The 18802-nt window shown below is 48.0% G+C and overlaps 1 long non-coding RNA gene and 1 other non-coding gene across 2 annotated transcripts in view; one reads left to right on the top strand and one right to left on the bottom strand.

The window, feature by feature from the left end:
• LOC141999888 (uncharacterized) overlaps positions 1-18802 on the bottom strand; it is a 98771-nt gene that overhangs the window by 11181 nt on the left and 68788 nt on the right. The window lies entirely within an intron of this gene.
• TRNAI-AAU (transfer RNA isoleucine (anticodon AAU)) lies at positions 12337-12410 on the top strand. The gene has a single exon. It is a non-coding gene; the product is annotated as a tRNA-Ile (tRNA).

The following is an 18802-nucleotide window of genomic DNA, read 5'->3' as shown; positions in this document are numbered from 1 at the left end:
CTGTGTGTGTGGGGGGGTGTTCGAACTAAGATACGCAACGTGTCTTCGTTTGACTTACCTGGCCGTCCTCACGGCGGCGAGTCGACCGCGGCGGCTCCCCTGTTGACTCCGCTTACTCCTCCTGCCGAGGTGGAGTCCAGGCGTCGATTCGGGGATCGATTTATCACGTCTAGATGAGTCGCGATCAATCGATTCCCCAATAGATCGATCACGACCACTTAACGGCGGCTTTACACCGCTCGAGCAGGGTGAGTGTCGTTTATTCCCACGTGGCGGCCCCTTTGCACTGCTCGAGGGGCGTAGCAGGGCCTTAGTGTAAATGAGCATTGGGCCCTGCACATGGACCCATCACAGGTGTGAAACGCAACAGTTGCTCAGCTGTGCGGGAACTGCCGCAAAATACGGCAGAAAGGGCAGGAACGGAAGAAGAGTGCTGTGCCCCTGGGGGCCTGCAGGGGGCATGTAAGAGCAGCAGACTGTAACCACCTGCGTTGTTACTTGGTCAGGACACACTTACTGCGGGGATTATTAAAAGCAGTACAGGTGGCAGCATGGGGATCTCATCTCACAGACTCACTCACCCCCCCCCACCCCCACGCATGCCAGCGAGAGCACCTTCCTCTGAATCACTGATAGCTGCTTGCATTGCTCTGAGTTATCACTGGAGACCTGCCATCCAGTAACTGAGCAGGCCCAACGCTGCGTAACTGGTGAGATTGAGCCGGTAGCAACCTGGCAGACTGACTGCTGCCCCAGTGCCAGTGGCTCCTGCCTCGCCAGAGATGGATCAGCACAACGAGCTTCGTTCATTACAGCTCAGATCTGCTGGAAGCGAGGATAGATCCTCGGTGCTGTCACTCGGAGGAAAACGCTGTCTTTTATCTCCCAGGGCATCCCCCATCGCTGTACGCTATTGAATAATATCAGTGCTCCATATAGATGGGATAAATGCCCATGAAAAGATCCTGTGTAATGGATTACACATCACCCCACAGAGCGGAGGCACTCTTGGGGCATTCATCTCCTCCTGCCGTTAGTTCACAGCCTGACTGCAGGATCATCTTTCTCAGTCAGCTGCCGGTAATTTACTTCCGGTGGAATTCGCTCTCTGTGCTCAAACGCAGCTTTCACTTATCACTTCCACCTACAGAACGGGGGGCCGGGGAGCTACCACGGCACAAAAGATGGGGCTGACCCTGAGGTGGGCTGAGCCTCTGCGGCTCTTAGTGACTTAACAAGGGAGCTTAGCAGACCCAGTCGAAAAGAGCCTGCTGTATATTTTGTGAAAATGTTCAAAAGAAAGGGGAAAAAAATTGTTTTGTTTTAATTTTTCTGTGAAATGTTTTGACAGTCATTGCCCAGAGCAGTGCTCTTTGAGGGGAGGATATGGGAACTCCTGGCTACTGCATGCCTGGCTATCATGAGAGACCACCAGGATGTCGCTCAATCAGAGTGTATCATACCTGGACCACTGAGTCCTTCCTGCACCCAGCGAGCAAAACTGCACCTCTACCACTAGACCCCTCACTGATGGAGTTCCACAAGGATCAATTCTCTCTCTGGTCTTTTTCAACATCTACATGCAACTACTAGCTGAACTGGTCAGATGTCATGGACTCAAGTGTCAGCGATGTGGAGATGATACACAGCTCTACATACCCTTCCCACATAGGACCATACCATTACGACCACGATGGCCCAGTGCTTGGATGAGATCAGCTCACACTTGAAGAACAGCTGGATGAAGCTGAACCTGAGCGAGACAGAGGTGCTGCTGGTGATCAGAGAAAAGTATCTGGAGGAGTTTGCTGCCATGGCGTAGTCTCCTTTGGTTTAAGGTTCACACCCACAGTTGGTAAGTTTAGCCCATAGTTAGGAATGCACCTGTATTCCTTGCTGGTGCTGACTTCTCACATAGCAGCATTTGTGACTAACACTCTCAACCATCTCCAGTTGGCTGAGAGACTCTGTCCCATCCTGGCAGACAAAGACCTGGCCTCAGCTATTCATGCATTCATCACCTCTAGGCTGGACTATAGCGATGCGACATACCTGGGCATGACGTCTTCAGTCCTTAAGAAATTCCAACTAGTACAGAACGCTGCAGCATATCTCCTCAGCAACACAGGCTACCGTGAGCACATCACACGTGTCCTCCACTCTCTACGGAGCCTTTCCATAACGCTGCAAATCAAGTTCAAGGTCTCGGTTGTTATCTTCAAGACTCTCCATTGCCGGGGCCCAGGGTACCTAAAAGGCTGTCTAAAGCCCCAGGATGAAGACACTGATTGATGGCTTCACTCCTCTGACATATGGAACTCTCAATAATAAGGATGAAGCTAATCTGTGCAGGAGACAGCCCTGTCCTGGGGGTGGTCCCTGGACCTCAGGCCCATCACAAACCTCACCAATTTCTGCTCCAAGTACCAGGTGCATGTCTTTGCCTTGTTTTCTCTAATATAAACACAGACCAGGTATCTTTATATACAAATCAAACCCCTGAAACCCTTCCAAAACAAACCACTCCACTGCACACGCTTCTCCCCCTGGGAAGAGGACGAGAGAACAAACACCATGGGACAGATGTGTAGTCATGTAATTTAAGGAATTACTGGAGGGTGCTCAGGCCCAGATTCACAGAGGTAATTAGGGGCTTAACTCCCTCCCATTGATTGCAGTGGGAGTGAGATGCCTAAGTTCCTTTGTGAATCTGGACCTCAGATACTATGACACTGAGCACAGTATAAGTACTGAAATAGATATGCTCACTCCAGTGGGAAAAGTTGCTCACTAAGGAGAATCAATGACATTGAGCTGGAGTACAGATCAGATCAGACCTCTGCTGGAGCCAACGTGCAATGGATGCAGCTTAACCCGCTTCAACCTACCTACCATAAAACATGCAGAGGTTTCATTGATAACCCTGGTGCAACCCCAAGGCTGGAGCTCAGTACAGGGGTTAAGTGTTTGGCTTCATTGTCTCTTTCCTCCTGCCAGAGATATCCAGAAGCCTGCTGTGGACAGTGCTCTGACAGAAATAAAGGGAAACCCTAAAGACTTGGTGCTCAGAGTGCCCCTTCATGGACATTCCCAAAAGTAGTAGAGATACCAGCTGCTATCATAGAGGTAGGCCTCCAGTAAGACTCTTATCTGCTACTTCTAGGGCCTCCATCACCATTGGATCTGAGCACCTCACAGTCTTTAATCTACTCATTTATACTCACAACAGCTCTGGGAGGTAGGGAAATGTGATCATCCCCATTTTACAGATGAAGAAGGGAAGCACAGAGAGGGCAAGTGACTTCCCCAAGGTCCCACGGGAAGTTTGTGGTAGAACAGAGAATTGAACCTGTCTCCCTGGAATTCTAGGCTAACACCCTAACCAGTGGACCTCGCTCCCTCCCCAGTGTAGGGGTGTAGTGGCAGTGGTAATTCCATAGGACCGATCAACAGGGTCTTGCCTGAGTGAGGACTGCACAGACAGGCACATAGTTTGCAAAGTGCTTTAGGATCTTTCAGGATGAAAGGTGCTGCATATATGTCCAGGAGATTATGCTGATGCTGATAAATGGCACATGACACTCCCATTGACAGGGACAGAAATCTCAGCATATTCCCCACCTGCTGGAGCTCACTTTTCTGTGTCCTTGTCCCTGGACTCCGCCCTTCCCAGCCTGAGCCTGCTTACCACAGCAGGCATGGCAGACAGCGAAAAGGGGAAGAAAACACCCTGATTCACAGCGAGAATATACTCCCCTCCCGAATTTCTCCTACAGCATCGGTGCCACGTGATCAATGATTTTCAACCATGCAAACCTGTGCACGGAGAGCATTAAAAGGCCAGTCTGTAGCCACCAGCAGCCAGGAGGTTCTAAGTTAAGGATGCAACTCAATTCTGAATGTAGCCCTGTTGGGTCCATTTAATAACAATCATACCCTCCATATCCATGTAGCGTCTTCCCTCTAGAGTGCTTGGAGCCCTTTTGCTAAACCTCAAAATCCCACTGGGGGTTGGATAGGAAACCATTATGCTTCAAGCTGTTTTCCAGGTGAGGAAACTGAGGCATGGTGCAGTTAAATGTCTCGTCCAGGGCTAGTCCATGAATCAGTGGCAGTCAGGGATGAGAAAAGGAGTCCTGGCCTCCAGTCCTTCACTCTAATCATTAGACAAACTCCCATCTGTCAAAGCCCCTTCTGTTTGGTGAAATCTTGGAAAGCTGGGGGAAATGGGATACTTGAAAGGCAGCAGGCCTATTGAATCAGCTGACCCTTACAAAATAAGATGGACCTGACTCTGTGTTGCCCTGCCTGGTGGAGAGCCATCCTGATTTAGATCCCCTCTTTTCCTGGTGGAGAGCCATCCCCTCTTAGATCCCTGGTGTCAATGACCGCACAAGGAGCAGGACCATGGTGAATCAGTCTCTGTCGGGGGCATGTGGCGGGGAGGAGGGGAGTTACTCTGTTTTATTTGATTGCATGGAGATGGGTTTGGTAGTTTAATTTTTTTCCACAGCAGGCAGGAAATCCATTACGCCAGATGGATCCTGCCGAAAGCATATTGGGGGTGCAAATATTCCCATGAAATCCAAAGTAAACAAACAAACAAGCAAGAATGTGATTCAGAATTTTGCAGGAAAATGATGTTTGAAGGGGGAGCAAGCTCAGCCATAATGAAACAGCAAAGAGTTTCCCTAGGACATGTATCACACTTAGACACAGCTTGAGTGAAAAGGAACCATATAGCATGTTGTACAGACAGATGTTATAAGGGATTGTCTGCATGGGGAAATAGCCGGGAATAGCTATCCCACACTGGTTCCAGTATGGAATAGCTACCGTGCTCTAAATGCACAGCCTGGCTTATTTTGCCATAGCTTCCTTGTGTACGCAAGCCCTATGGCATCCCGGGCACAGTGGCCAACTTTCACGTGGTAAATAAACACCCCGACTTTCACAATAAGCCCAAAATCAAGCTAATCCCATTTCAAAACAAGGCCCAAACAAGTCAATCCCTAAGAACCCCAACACTCTGTGACTAGATCACCCCAGCGTGCAGTCTGGGGCTGTGGTGGGCCCGCTGTGTACCCCTGACTCTCTCCCCACCCTTGCCCCTGCTTGCCAGGAGCCGATCAAAAACAAGAAGCAACGAGCTACAAGCCAAAAACTAGCCAACAAGCAACTCACAAGCCAATTAAGCCAAAAACAAGCCCAATTTCTGCTGCAGGTTTGGCATGTCTGATCCCAGGCACAGAGGATCTTAGGAATCAAGTGTTCTGAGGACTCCTTTGTGACTTGGGCTATGCACCCATGCAAGGGAGTAAAAAGACAACATCTCTTGAGCCCCTTGCCAGATACCCAGACCTTGGGCCTAGGTCGGCTGCAGTTAGCAGGGTTGTGTGCTTGTTTAAGCCCCAGTTCAGCAGAGCATGTATATCTATGCTTTGCTTTAAGGATATGGGCAGTCCCGTTCACTTCCGTTACTTAAATGCTCTGTTGGATCGGGGCTTTATTCCTTCCCCTGAGCAGGTAGGTGGGAAGGGGTGAGAAAATGGTGGACCTTTGGCTCCACCCACCCAATTCACTGACGAGAGCAGCTGAGTAAGCAAGGGAAGTTTCAGCCAGTGGCAAATTACTACCTCCCTATGCCTCTCCTGGAGCAAGCAGAAATCCAGGGAGGCCTTGTGTCGCAGAGGGGTGTCTGTCATCACAGCGCCTCCCAGAACTATTCCTGGGATAATGCAATTTACTCACCACTCCCGCTCAGCCTAAGGGCACAATCTAGCTCTAAATAAAGACAAGACATACAATGTGGGTGCGGCGCAGGGGGTGAAGTGGTTCTGGGGCAGCGAGGGATGAGTTGATGGGTCTCTCTCTCTCGCTCCACCTTCCATTGGGCAAACATACTCAGCACAAAACCACCCTCATGTCTGGCATCTTGTAATTGGCATCTCTGCTGTTGCTCAACACAGAGGCTAAGATCCGGTCACAGATCCGGTCACAAAATTCTGTGAAATTCCTCCTTGCAACTTTGGACAACAACAAAAAGCCGGGGTGAAGTTTTCACAGATGTTCTCATTAAAATGGCGCCCAGCTGTAGCATTGATCGAGCCCGGAGACTGCAAGAACTTCTGCTCCTCTGCCACTTTTTACCAAAGGAAGTTGTGGATCCTTCAGCTCCTGAATTTTTCAGATCAAGGCTGGATGTCTTTCTAGACGATGTGCTTTGGTCAAACACAAGTTATGGGGCTCAAAACAGGAATCACAAGATGCAATTCTCTGGCCTGCGCTGTGTGGCAGACAAGATGATCTCATGGCTCTATCTGCCCTTAAAAGCTCGGACTTTGTTTGGGACTGATCCCTATAGATCCAGGCAGAGGCACGGCTGGGGCAGTCTGGCAGAAACCGGCACTGCTCTCACCCATGGTCACAGCAAGGATGCCACTACAGAGTTGTCATTCCAACAATTGACACCACCACTAAAGTGTTGTTTTTTTAAACAGCCTTATGGGGGCGGTTTCTATATTGAATTCCATCTTATGTGTTTGTACAGGAGTTAGCCCAATGGGGGGCCTGATCCTGATGGGGTCTGTTGGGCACTACTGTAATATAAATATTAAATAATATTAATGCCCTGTGGCCTGGTCTGTCAGCTGGAAGCCAGAGGCATTGTGCACAGTGGACAGTTGTTAAGTCCTGAGAACAGTGACCCGCTATTATGGAAAGATTACGAGCCCAGGAGCTCCTGTTCCTTGTTGTAGTCCAGCTCTGCTAGGATTCACTCCAACACATTCCCAGTGAGGGGAGGAGATACCAGCTCTGTTCCAGGAACGTCAACGAGCATCGAGATGAACAAATTTGCAAACTGTTGATCCTTCACATTGCATACATCAGGCCCGTCGCCACAGGCTTCATGTGCAGGTAACGCCATCCAGATGAGTGCCACCTGCCATGGCACCCAGGGCTAGCCCTCCGTGGCCTCAGCAGCAGCATCTCCCTCCTGGCCTCCCTCTGGCTGCAGCCCCTCTGCTGAATTATTAATCATGGAGCGTCCCATTGTAGGGCTCCGGCGTGTTAATAATTCAAGCCCACTCGACAGAGCTGCAGGCTAGCAGGCCAGGCAGCACCAGGGCCGGGGCTCTGGTGAGCTAGGAGGCGTGAAGCATGATAAAGAAGGAAATGAATCAATAGTGTATATCACAGGCTGTTCACATCCCGGAGACTCTTTATTCTAGCTGAGAATTGCTTTCTGTGATTGCGACCCGTCATTACTTCTGTATTTATTGTTAACTTCTCATCCATCATGGGACCTGTGACACAATGTAAAGGCTAATTGCATTAAAACAGTAAAAGTCCTTTTCATGCTTGGTGTGAAGGGCAAGGGGGAATGAATCTGTTTCCTTCTCCCTTCCTCTTGGGATGGATTTATTCCCATCAGAAGCAAGTTTCGCAACTACACGCTGGTTAGAATATACCAACCCTCTTCCCCTCTACCAAGCGTATCCCTTGATCCAGTTCATGGAGGGAGGTCTGAGATCGGGTGAACCCCAGCTCAGTGTTCGAAGCAAACTCACAGGAGCTGGGAGTCCCAGTGCAGCATTCCACGTTACCAGGTGCCATCAGCTGTCACAAAACAAGCACAGAAACCTGAACTCAAGACCAAAAGGGAGGTGGGATGGGCTATGGCAGCATTCCCCAGGCATGGGATCTGCCTCTAAGGTGAGAGTATGAGGATGAGCCAGGGTGCGTTGAAGATGTAGAAATTAAGCTGGGGAGGGTTTTAGCAGCACTTGGTGGAGTTGGAAGGGGAATGCAAAAAAGATTGAGAGGAGACTTGATTTCTGTGTTTAAGTACCTTAATGGGAAGACACTACCTGGTACTAAAGGACTCTTCAATCTAGCAGATAATGGCATAACAAGAACCACTGGTGGGAAGTAAAAGCCAGACACATTCAAATTAGGAATAAGACACATTTTTAACAGTGAGAGTGATTAACCACTGGAACAAACTATCAAGGGCAGTGGTGGATTCCTCATCTCTTGGCGTCTTCAAATCAAGACTGGATGATTTCGGGAGGTTATGCTTGAGTCAGACACAAGATATTGGGCTCAGTGTAGGTGTAACTGGATGAAATTCTCCGGCCTGTATTATACAGGAGGTCAGACTAGATGATCCTAATGTTCCTTTCTGGCCTTCAAATCTATGAGGCTAATCTTATAATGCTGATGGTACACAGGGCTATGGGGAATGAGCTGTGTATCAATTCAAGTCTATGGATGTTTGTGGACCTGGGTAGTTTATGCCAGGATTAGCTATGACCCTCATCACACTGTGTAAGCCTCATCTATGGGGAAAAGTGGCACTGTTTAAATGTAAGGTGTGATTTTAAACTGATTTAGTTAAACTGGTGCTAGAAGCTATGTTAAGACTCTCATTTCATTTTAAACCAGGCTTACTTCAGTTTACCTTCAGTCACTTAGGAGTCAGTTCAAGCTAAACTTTGGGGCAGTGTAGCAGGATTGTTTGTTTGGTCAGCAGGCCCTAGTAGTCTGGGTCTCCAACTCCAGTCTCTTTCAGTCCAATGTGTCCTAAGTCCCCTGGATGGGGTCCCAGCTGAGTCAGCTTCCTTGTTGATAACCCATTGTCCTGCTTGTCCCTGGGCTAGGAGATGGGGAATCTGGGATGAGAAGGGGGACTCTGACCCCCCTGCTCCACTGGGTCCTGGCCCAGGGCACAAGAAGTGTAATAGTCTGGAATGGCCAGGGTTCAGCTCCCCTCCTGCTCACTGTCCTCTTGGCCACTTCCTATCACACCCAGTGCCTCCATTGGAGGCATGGCCGCTGTTGGCTTACATCTTTTGCTTCAAACCCACACAGGCTGGGGCCAATGCAGATAACCCTCTGGTCCCCCCAGTTCTGCCTCCGTCTCGGGTACTGTTGAAAAGGGGGTCGGAAGACTCACAGCTGGACCTACTCAATAGGGGCCTCTTCTTCCACCAGTACGGAAGTGCTCCTCCAGGAAACGACTTCTCTCTCCCCGCCTGGACTAGGCTAATAGTGCTCTCTTTACACGGGTCTTTTCCTCAGAAGCATGTCTGGCTGTGCCTATGGGGCAGAGCTTTCCTGGCCCAGTACTGCTCCAACCCTTCCCTGTCTTGGCCTTAGTCTGTAAACCTCATCACAAGCAGAGACTGATGTTTCATTCTCTGTTAGGGCCAAGTACTAGGCACTGTACAACCAAAATATTACTGCTATGATACAAGCCACTCTTACCCTGAAATAAGAATGTCTACACAAGGGCTTGCACCCGTTTAATTAAATTGATTAAAAAACCATTTAAGTGACACTGATGCAACTTTATCATGTAGACAAGCCTTTAGGGTTGGTCCTGGATTCTAAATGAGTCTTTTGCACTGCCCCAAGATATAACCATTCCTAACATACAGTGTACAGTATGGTCTCATCTTATACTTGAATCATCATCGCTGTGTGGCAGGGACCTTCTTTTTGTTCTGTGTTTGTACAGCTCCTAGCACAGTGCGGCCCTGACTCCTGCCTGGGACTCAAGCACACTACAGATATAGAGTATTGACATGTGCCACGCTGGCTGTGTGTGTGTGGTGACTGAGTTACAAGCCCTAAGGCTAAGTGTGCTCAGTTACCCAAGGAGAGAGTTATCTATTTCTTTTTAGTGAGCTCAGTCCTGGATTGACAGTTCTGGGGACAAGAGGGGAGGGGAGTCTCCATGGCCCATTCAGCCTCTGGTCTCGCTGCCGAGGCTTCCAGTTAGTGCGAATTGGATGGTGGTTTCTGCGGTGTGGATAACAATGACCGCTAATCCCCAACTGGTCAGGCAGTGCAAGCCGGTGGATTGTTTCAATGGACTGTAAAATAATTTGGGACTCTGTGTCTACTGATCGGCCCTTACTCGCAATGGTTTCCCATGCCCCCCCAGATCTCTCTCCCTGATCCGCCTGCTCTGAAGGTGCTCGTGCTGACCTCTGGCCCCCCCATGGTCTAGGTTACGGGTATTGCTTGAAATTCACAAACCAAAAGAATTTCATTTTAATGGAGTTTGGGTTGGATGGTGTGTTTCAGCAGAGCCCAGCTAGCAGCTAATATTACCCTTCATGTACCAACATCCTGTGACATTAAAAGACACCAAACACTAAAAAGGCAGGAGATGATTAGCTAAGAGAGACAGCCAGTTTCCCGCCACTTTATAATCCTCCATCAGACACTACCCACCCACCCAACAAAGAACAGGCGGCTTTGTGGACTCTGTTGAACATCTCTATTTTAGGGTGTCATGATTCAGGAGCCCCTTTTTCCAATTCACTTGAAAGTTGGTGGAAAACCTCTTCTTTGGCCCTACACCTAACTTACCAGTTTGGAGGCTGACAGTCCTTTATTTGTGGATTTTGAGAGTTGGGTCAGGTCATACAAAATCAGGTTTATAAAATCTCCCCACTGTATTTTCCACTGCATGCATCGGACGAAGTGAGCTGTAGCTCACGAAAGCTTATGCTCAAATAAATTTGTTAGTCTCTAAGGTGCCACAAGGACTCCTTTTCTTTTTTTAGGTTTATAACAGAAATTCAGTTGCAAACTCAACTATGGAATAATTTACTGCCACTCCGTAATATGACCAGCTCCTTGACCCTAAATAAGTCCCTATTGCAGTGCTCTGGATGCATAAAGGGGATTTACAACTGCAATGAGCAGGCAGCTAAAGATTTTGCCAGCACGGAGCAATCCTCAGTTGAGGTATTCACAGTCAAGTTGGAAGGGTATATTGAGTGGGGTGCCACAGGGATCTGCCCTGGGTCTGGTTCTATTCAATAGCTTCACAAATGATTTGGATAATGGCATAAAGAGTACACTTATGAAGTTTGCAGATGATACTAAGCTGGGAGGGGTTGCAAGGACTCTGGAGGACAGGATTAGAATTCGAAATGGTCTTGACAAACTGGAGAAATGAATTTCATCCTATTTCTTTCAGACCAACAAGGACCAATGCAAAGTACTCCACTTAGGAAGGAACAATCAATTGCACAAATACAAAAAGAGAAATGACTGTCTAGGAAGGAGTACTGCAGAAAAGGATCTGGGGACTAGAGTGGATCACAAACTGCACATGAGTCAACAATGTGATACTGTTGCAAAAAACATTGGGAACATCATTCTGGGATGTATTAACTAGAGTGTTGGAAGCAAGACACAAAAAGTAATTCTTCTGCTCTACTCAGCACTGACAAGGCTTCAACTGGATTTTTGTGTCCAGTTCTGGGCACAAAACTTCAGGAATGATATGGACAAATTAAGAAAGTCCAGAGGAGACCAACAAAAATAATAAAAGGTGTCAAAAATAAGACTTATGAGGAAAGACTGAAAAAAATTGGGTTTGTTTAGTCTGGAGAAGACAAGACTGAGCGCGGGGGGGGGGGACGGACATAATACCAGTCTTCAAGTACGTAAAAGGTTGTTACAAAGAAAAGGGTGATACATTTTTCTTCTTAACCACTAAGGAAAGGACACAAAGTAAGGGGCTTAAATTGCAACAAGGGAGATTTAGGTTAGACATTAGGAAAAAAATTGTCAGGGTGATTAAGCACTGGAACAAGTTACCTAGGGAAGTTGTGGAATCTTTGTCATTGGAGATTTTTAAGAAGAAGTTAGACTAACACCTGTCAGGGATGGTCTACATTAGTGGTTTTTAACCTGTGGTCTGCGGGCCCCTGGGGGTCGCAGAGTGTATACGATTTCCAAAGGGGTCCACACATGAAAAAAGGTTGAAAACCACTCGTCTAGATAATACTTAGTCCTGCCTCAGTGCAGGGAACTGGTCTAGATGACCTGTCATGGTCCCTTCCAGTTCTACATTTCTATGACTGTGATTCTATAAAGTTTTCTGTGATGCCTTTGCATCACCTACTCCCTCCCTCCAGCATAGGGAGAGTGTCGGAGGCACATCTGGGGCAGAGAACGGCCGCTGAATGGTCTCCAATGGGCTGATTTGACTTACACTGAGGGGAAGATTTGAATGTCACTTCAGCTCAGGAGTGGGGGAATCAGAAAGGTGGTTTAGAGCTCCCTCTGCCTCCTGCCATACTCAACTGCACCAAGCATGAGCTCAGTGTATCTGAGAACCCTTCCCTGTATCTTTAAATTTCCCTCCCTAGCCCTCATAAAAAACCCCAAATGTATGGCTACTCAGCAAAGCCAACAAAAGCAAGCAAAGCTGTTTTTTGTTGGCCAAGGTGTTTGGTAGCCAAAAATAAATCAGGAAAAATGTCAAAGCCGCTCTCTTGGCCAGCCCACGAGGGTCTGCACTTAGTGGGCCAGCTAGCTCAGCTGGTTAGAGCGTGGTGCTAATAACACCAAGATTGTGGGTTGAAGCCCCATGCTGGCCACTTCACAGTCCTAAGAAAGTGATGTGTCTTCCTTGAGGGAAGGGATAGCTCAGGGGTTTGAGCATTGGCCTGCTAAACACAGGGTTGTAAATTCAATCCTTGATGGAGCCATTTGGGATCTGGGGCAAAAATTAGAGATTGGTCCTGCTTTGAGCAGGGGGTTGGACTAGATGACCTCCTGAGGTCCCTTCCAACCCTGGTATTCTATGATCTCCAGAGCTAAAAGCATGAGCTACTATCGCTTGTGTTCAAGAGCTGGGACACAACAGGTGTGGCCTGTAACAGCTCGTGTTCTCTGTGAATCAATACTGAGGAGCGTCTGTAATGCATGCCTACCAGTGGGTTACATTGTCACTCTATAATAACACGATCTGCCCAAAGTTGTGGAGAAACAGGTTATAAAAAACCCAAGCAAATGTATATTGAGTCTCACACTGGTATTTATCAGTAGGCAACCGCAGAAAAGGAAGGTCACACTAACTGTGGAAGGACGACATCTACAAGAGAAATCACTATTAGAACCAGCACTTATACGTAAGAGGTACCAAACTAACACCATGTACAACTGTTAGTACGATAGTCAGGTCCCTAGCTAGTACCGTGTACTATGTTTCTTTCTTCCTCCAATCTCTGGGCTGACGATGGCTAAAAAATGCCTCTTTGTCACTGCATAGGGCAAACCCACAACCTAACTTGCTAGTCATTCCCTTGGAAGGGCAACTGAGCCTTTAAGCTAGGTATTCGGGTTGGTATTTCCATAGAGGACCAAGGAAGTTAGGCACCCCAATTCACCAGTGTTGGAAGCTCTAATTCCATTAGGCTCCTCTGAAAATCCCAACTCAACTTTTTGGTTACTCATCAGGTGATCCTGGTGTTTTGATTCTATTCCATTCAAATCCCCGTGGACACTTGCCCTCTAGGAGTTAGACTGAGGGCCACCTCTTCTATTCTAGTCTATATAGGTTTTTATACTGCGCTTATCACTGGTAGCATCCAAGCTGCATGTCGTATAGACCACCAAACAGCAATGAGATACAGATTTTGAGCCACCATCACCTCAGACTGAATTCAAACCAGCTGGACACTACCAACTGCCTTTTCCAGCCCAGGGAGCCAGCCTGTCCCTAGGGAGGACACATATCCAATACAAATGCATGGCTTTAAAAAGTACAATTTGTTAACATTTTGTACACAAGTTGCTGATGGGTTCCAATCCATACAGCGATAGGAGCAATCCCCAGAATCACCACCTTCATCCGTCAGTTTCAGTCCTCTTTAATACTTGAGTAGAGCTGATTGACATTTTTGGCAACAATTTGTTGTTATTTGTTGCTGAAAAATGGGATTGCACCAAATTAAGCCTTTAAACTAAGCATTCAGATTGGAATGTTCTGAGAAGCCCAAGGGAGGTCTCTGAAAGATCTTCATGAATATTTGATTTCTTTTCCCCCACTAAATTTTTTCATGGGAGGCAAAAAAAAAAAAAAATCATTTCCCAGTCAGCTCTGCGGCTGAGCTCTTTGGAAAACCTCAATCCTAGCATACAATAAACAGTCCAAGATGGGCACAAACCAAAACCCTGTATGCAAATGCTTCTAGGAAGGCTCTGATCCAGATCGAGAATCTCTATGTTCAAAAATACGATTTTCCACTTGGTTTGCCTTCTGCTGTTTGCTTTGTGTGTCTGTTAATACACAATCCTGGTTTGTTGTTTCTGCTTCCCCGCTAAATACTAAAATGTGGTGTCTGCATTGTGCTTTTGCCACCACCTGTGATCTGTCACTTGATTCAGAAGCTTTGCTTTTGCAGCCTACGCAAATATTGTCTCAAAATTTACAAATATTCAGAATGTCAGTAATATATGAGGCCTTTGTGAAAGCACCTTGTTTTATGGGCTTAACTTCAGGCTGTGACATGGGAAACTGACATGCTGTATGTACAATGCACACAACCCCCCCCCCAGCCCTCAATGCACAAATATCAGCTCGCGCCATAAATAGCAAACACGATTTTTAAAAAAGCCTAATCAACCCCCCAAAACACCTCTAATCAAAGCAAAATATGACAATACTTCAGTTAGGATGGGGCACCCCCTATCCCCCTTTTCTGTGCAGGTGGGTGGGAAAGAAAATCAATGCAGAGAAGCATTTCTGGATCAGCATATTTGGAAACAAAATGTGCCTTTGTATCTAAAAATCGGAGTGCCATGAATATTTAACGTGCAGAGAAAAGAATGGTTTTGTCAGCGTATAAAGCAGTCCCAGTGAGGCTAAATTCTGCCTGCCTTCTATAAGCTTTCCTTCTCTGTCAACAGAGATGGGAGGAGGATGGGGAAAGAGAAAACCGTTCGATTTGGGAAGGGAAAGGGACGTATCTGACTGGGGACAATTAAAACAAAGAGGTGCCTCTATCCCCAGCTAACGTGCTGTGTTACTGTGGATATATAGTCAGGTCTGGTAAGGCTCAGCTGTGTCACAAGTTTCAGAGTCCTCCTACACAGCTAGAAAGGTCTGAACAATGGCCGGGTCTGCCTGAGTAATGTCATATATCAAAATAGAGGCCACAGGGGGAAATTTCATGCAGTTGAGAACATGTGGCGGAGAAAGTAGCAGTATTATCATCTCCCAAGCCAGGACAGTTTAAACCTAACCTGTCCCCAGTCGAAGGGACTTGTCTGTTACAGGAGCACGATTGGTTTCTAGAAAGCTGGTCCCTCTGGGTCTGCAAGCCACATGTATAGCATGAAATCTATGAGCTACAAACATATTGAGCAGGAGGCGTGAGAACAGACTCTCTCATCATCTCCTAGAACAAATGGAATAATGAGGGAATGAGGTGGGAGGGCAGGTGGGGTTATTTCTGCACCCAGATTAGGGCCTGGTTCAGGAAAATATCCCCATTCAGGAAATCAGTGAAGCTCATGTTTCACTTGAAGTCTGGACCAAAGCACATGCTTAGAGTTAAGCTTCAGTGAATCAGGGCCTCAGTGACTCCCATTTCCTGACTTCCCCTCCCTTTTTCTCCGTTATCCAGCTATTACCTTTGCCAATATCTGGCTGCATGTTAAATGTTTAGCCCTGTCTTTGGAGCAAAGTGGGATTGGCAGAGGGGCAGAGGGGGAATTAAAGTCAGTCTACGCCAGCTGGATACAGTGCAGGGCATTGCTCTGTGTGTGTTTAATATCCATACCACCTTTGTTATCTCTCTCTCTCTCTCTGTCTCCAGATTTTAAGCCAGAGGGGGCACACTCCCCGAGGGCTGCTAATGTATTCCAGCCAGCCCCAGCCCCGCTGCTCTGCGAATGGAGCTGGTTTAGAATTAACAAGCATTGGAAGATTTGTATCTCTTCCTTCCAGTTTTGCATTTCCTCCTGCCTTTTCCCCGCCGGGAGCTGGTTAGGCCCTGAGTCAGAGCCTTTGAGATAGGCTTCCTCTGTTAGGCCAGCATCTGGTAGGAAAAAGGACATTGGTGTAAGCACCAGGCACTGGGCAACTAGGGAAGAGTTACAAAGGGGCATATATTGTACAGGAACAGGATTTTAGAAGGAATAGGATGCTTTTAAGCACTTTCTTCCCTGTTTTCAAAACAAATACTATTAAAAAAAAGGGTCCTGAACCAAATCTGTGGCTCCAAACATCCAGAAATTTTGGGGGTGTTCAAAGTCTGAATCAAGATCTTGGGCCGCATTTTGCAAATGGCCCGAACTGAGACCCCAGATGTGAGCCCTCCTCTCTGTCAGACCTCTGGACCTAGATCTGAATTTGGCAGCATGAGTCTTTCTGGATGTAACCACATTAAGGCACATGTGCTGGTACTGGTAATTCCAACAGTTGCTGGTACTCTGCCCTTGAATGGCGTTTCTCCAAGCCCCAATATCTCACCGGTGTGAGAGCAGTTTAAGTGGAGATGAGACAGTTCAGCAGAAGGCAGCAGCTGCTGGTTGGTTCCACCATGGCCTCTGTGATGTCAGTTGGTATAGTTGCCCCGAAAGGTTGGAAACCATCTCACTATCTTATACACCATGTCCCGCAATTCTACATGAATGAGTGAGATTTAAACCATCAGGGGCAGAATACTCAACTGGTGGGAATCTGTCTCTCTCCTTTCAAACAGTGGAGATTGCTGCAATGGCCATTTCCACCAGCTAAGGCTGTTACTCTCCAATGCTGACTCTGAGTCAAATGTGCTGCACACGTCAGCTGTTGCATCTCTCCCCCTGGTGCATCAGCTCACTGGAATTACGAGCTGTATTTCTCCTTTGGGTGGCATGTTGTGCCCCACTGTAATTCGTCCTGACCAACGCAGTTAAGGTGATTAACTTGGAATTCTATCATCTGGGTTGAGATGATGACTAGGCCTCTCCTTTTAATTTTTTTGGTAAGGCTTCCTGTTGTAAAATGAGCAAATAGCAGTTCCACTGGAGGAGGTGGGCAAAGTGCCTTGTTAATCTGATCAATTCACAGGAGCCAAATCCTTTCTAATAAAACCTTTTACAACCTTTGTAAAAGTTTCCTGGGAGACCTGTAATTATTGAGAGCAAGGTGAGACAAGTGTTACCAGCCTCTTTCACATTAACAAGGCAGAGACAGAGACACAGAGCTAGGCCTGGGCATTCAGGGGCCCGGATGGAGACACCCTTGCACGTAACACCTGGGCGTGTCTTTGTGTTCCCCCTTTCCCCACAGCATTTAGGATTAAAGCTGTCTAATTGTTTATATTACAGTAGCATGCCCCATTGCACAAATGCATTGTAAGAGACAGTGCCTGCCCCCAAAGAGTTTACCTTGTCAATAGACAAGACAGGCAATGGGTGGGAGAGGACGAAAAAGGAACTTGCTCAAGGTCACACGGCGGCTTAGTGGCACAGCCGGAATTAGAACCCTGGCTGCTAATCCAGTGCCCTGTCCACATTGTCTATGGGGCATGCAAATAAAGAGCAATGGGTATGGTTTGCAGGCACGGGCTGGGGGAGGCTGAGCGGAAGAGTGAAATAAGGAGCATGCCCAGACCTCTTTCCCTCTGCCTCCCTGTGGGAAGGACGCCTATCCTAGGGTGCTCAGACGTTCTGCAGGCTTTGGGTGCCAGGCTGGCAAAGAAAGCCAGCCCTTGGCTTTCCTGTGGCACACCCAAATCCCCAGGGAGTGAGGGGTGCATGGTGGGAGAAAGACCTGGAGACCCGTCGAACAAGGGAGAGATTGTTCACTTGTTAATAAGACAAGGGACTGTGGTTTCTGTGAGGCCTTCTGCCAATGCCAGCCTGGCACAGCTTCATCGATACCGTTCAGCAGCACTAATCCAGGGATGGAGGAGAGAGGAAAAAAGAGAGTCACGGGCTATGTTAGGTTAAACAAAAGGATCTTCAGTCTCCGGCGCTAATGCATATGGAAGGGGGTGTTACGTAAGGACATTCAGCATCTTTCCTCTGTGTTAATTAACCTCCCTCACCTCTGCACTGTTATAGACACAAGCAGTTCTTATTTCTGCGTCAAGGGTGTAATTAGCACAGGCTGAACACACTGCACAAGCCGAATGCAAGTGTGTTTTCAAGACGGCCAGGAGTGCGAAACTGGCTCCGGCGGGGGGGCAATGAGATGCGGTGCTGTTGGCCAGATGCAGCGGGAGGGCTTTGCAGAGAAATGCTGGAGGGCAAGACAAGGCAGTGCCAGAGCTGCCCATCTACAGCTCACCCCCACTCCGCAGTGTCAGGGCACACATGGGTGGGATGTGCCCACCTGCTCCATGCTCCAGAGGGATGAAGTGAAAAGCCCTTTTTCCGAGGGGGGGGGCGGGAATCTCCCTTCCACCCTCACCTCTGTGATCAGCTCCCCCTGCGTGGGTCAGTGAAGCTCGCTGCATGTGCATCATGACCAGGCAGCCTCCACCGCCTCTCCCTTGGCTCTCATTTACTCTGAGAAGTGAGCTTGGATCGCCTGCGCATCCCAAAGCATGACTTCCTCAAGCCCTGCCAGCGGGCGCAAAGCTCTTCTCCTCTGGTGCTCGGCCGTTTCCCTGTCTCCTACACGGCTAGTCTTCCCAGTGCAGAAATATAGCTCCCACCCACCTGTGCAACTCCACCCCCAGCCCTGCCCCTCCTGCTCTCTTCCTGCCTGCGGCCGCTATTCCAAATCTCTGTGTCTTACATCTGCCCCCCACAATACTCCATTCCCCACCACCAACACAGCACTCCCCTCCTGCCTCTCCAGGTTTGACTGTGAAGGCTGACCCTCAGTGTGAAGGCTGGTCCAGTAGCTAGAGTGCTGTGCTAGGACTTAAGGGACCTCAGTTCAGTTTCTTGGTATGTGATCTTGGGAAAGTTGCGTAATCTACGCAGTGCCTCAGTTCCCCAACTGTAAAACGGGGACCATACCATTTCCTCACCTCCCAGGCACGTG

Source organism: Natator depressus, chromosome 16, assembly GCF_965152275.1.
Source record: "Natator depressus isolate rNatDep1 chromosome 16, rNatDep2.hap1, whole genome shotgun sequence".
Lineage (NCBI taxonomy): Eukaryota > Metazoa > Chordata > Testudines > Cheloniidae > Natator > Natator depressus.
This window is presented reverse-complemented; position numbering and strand designations above follow the sequence as displayed.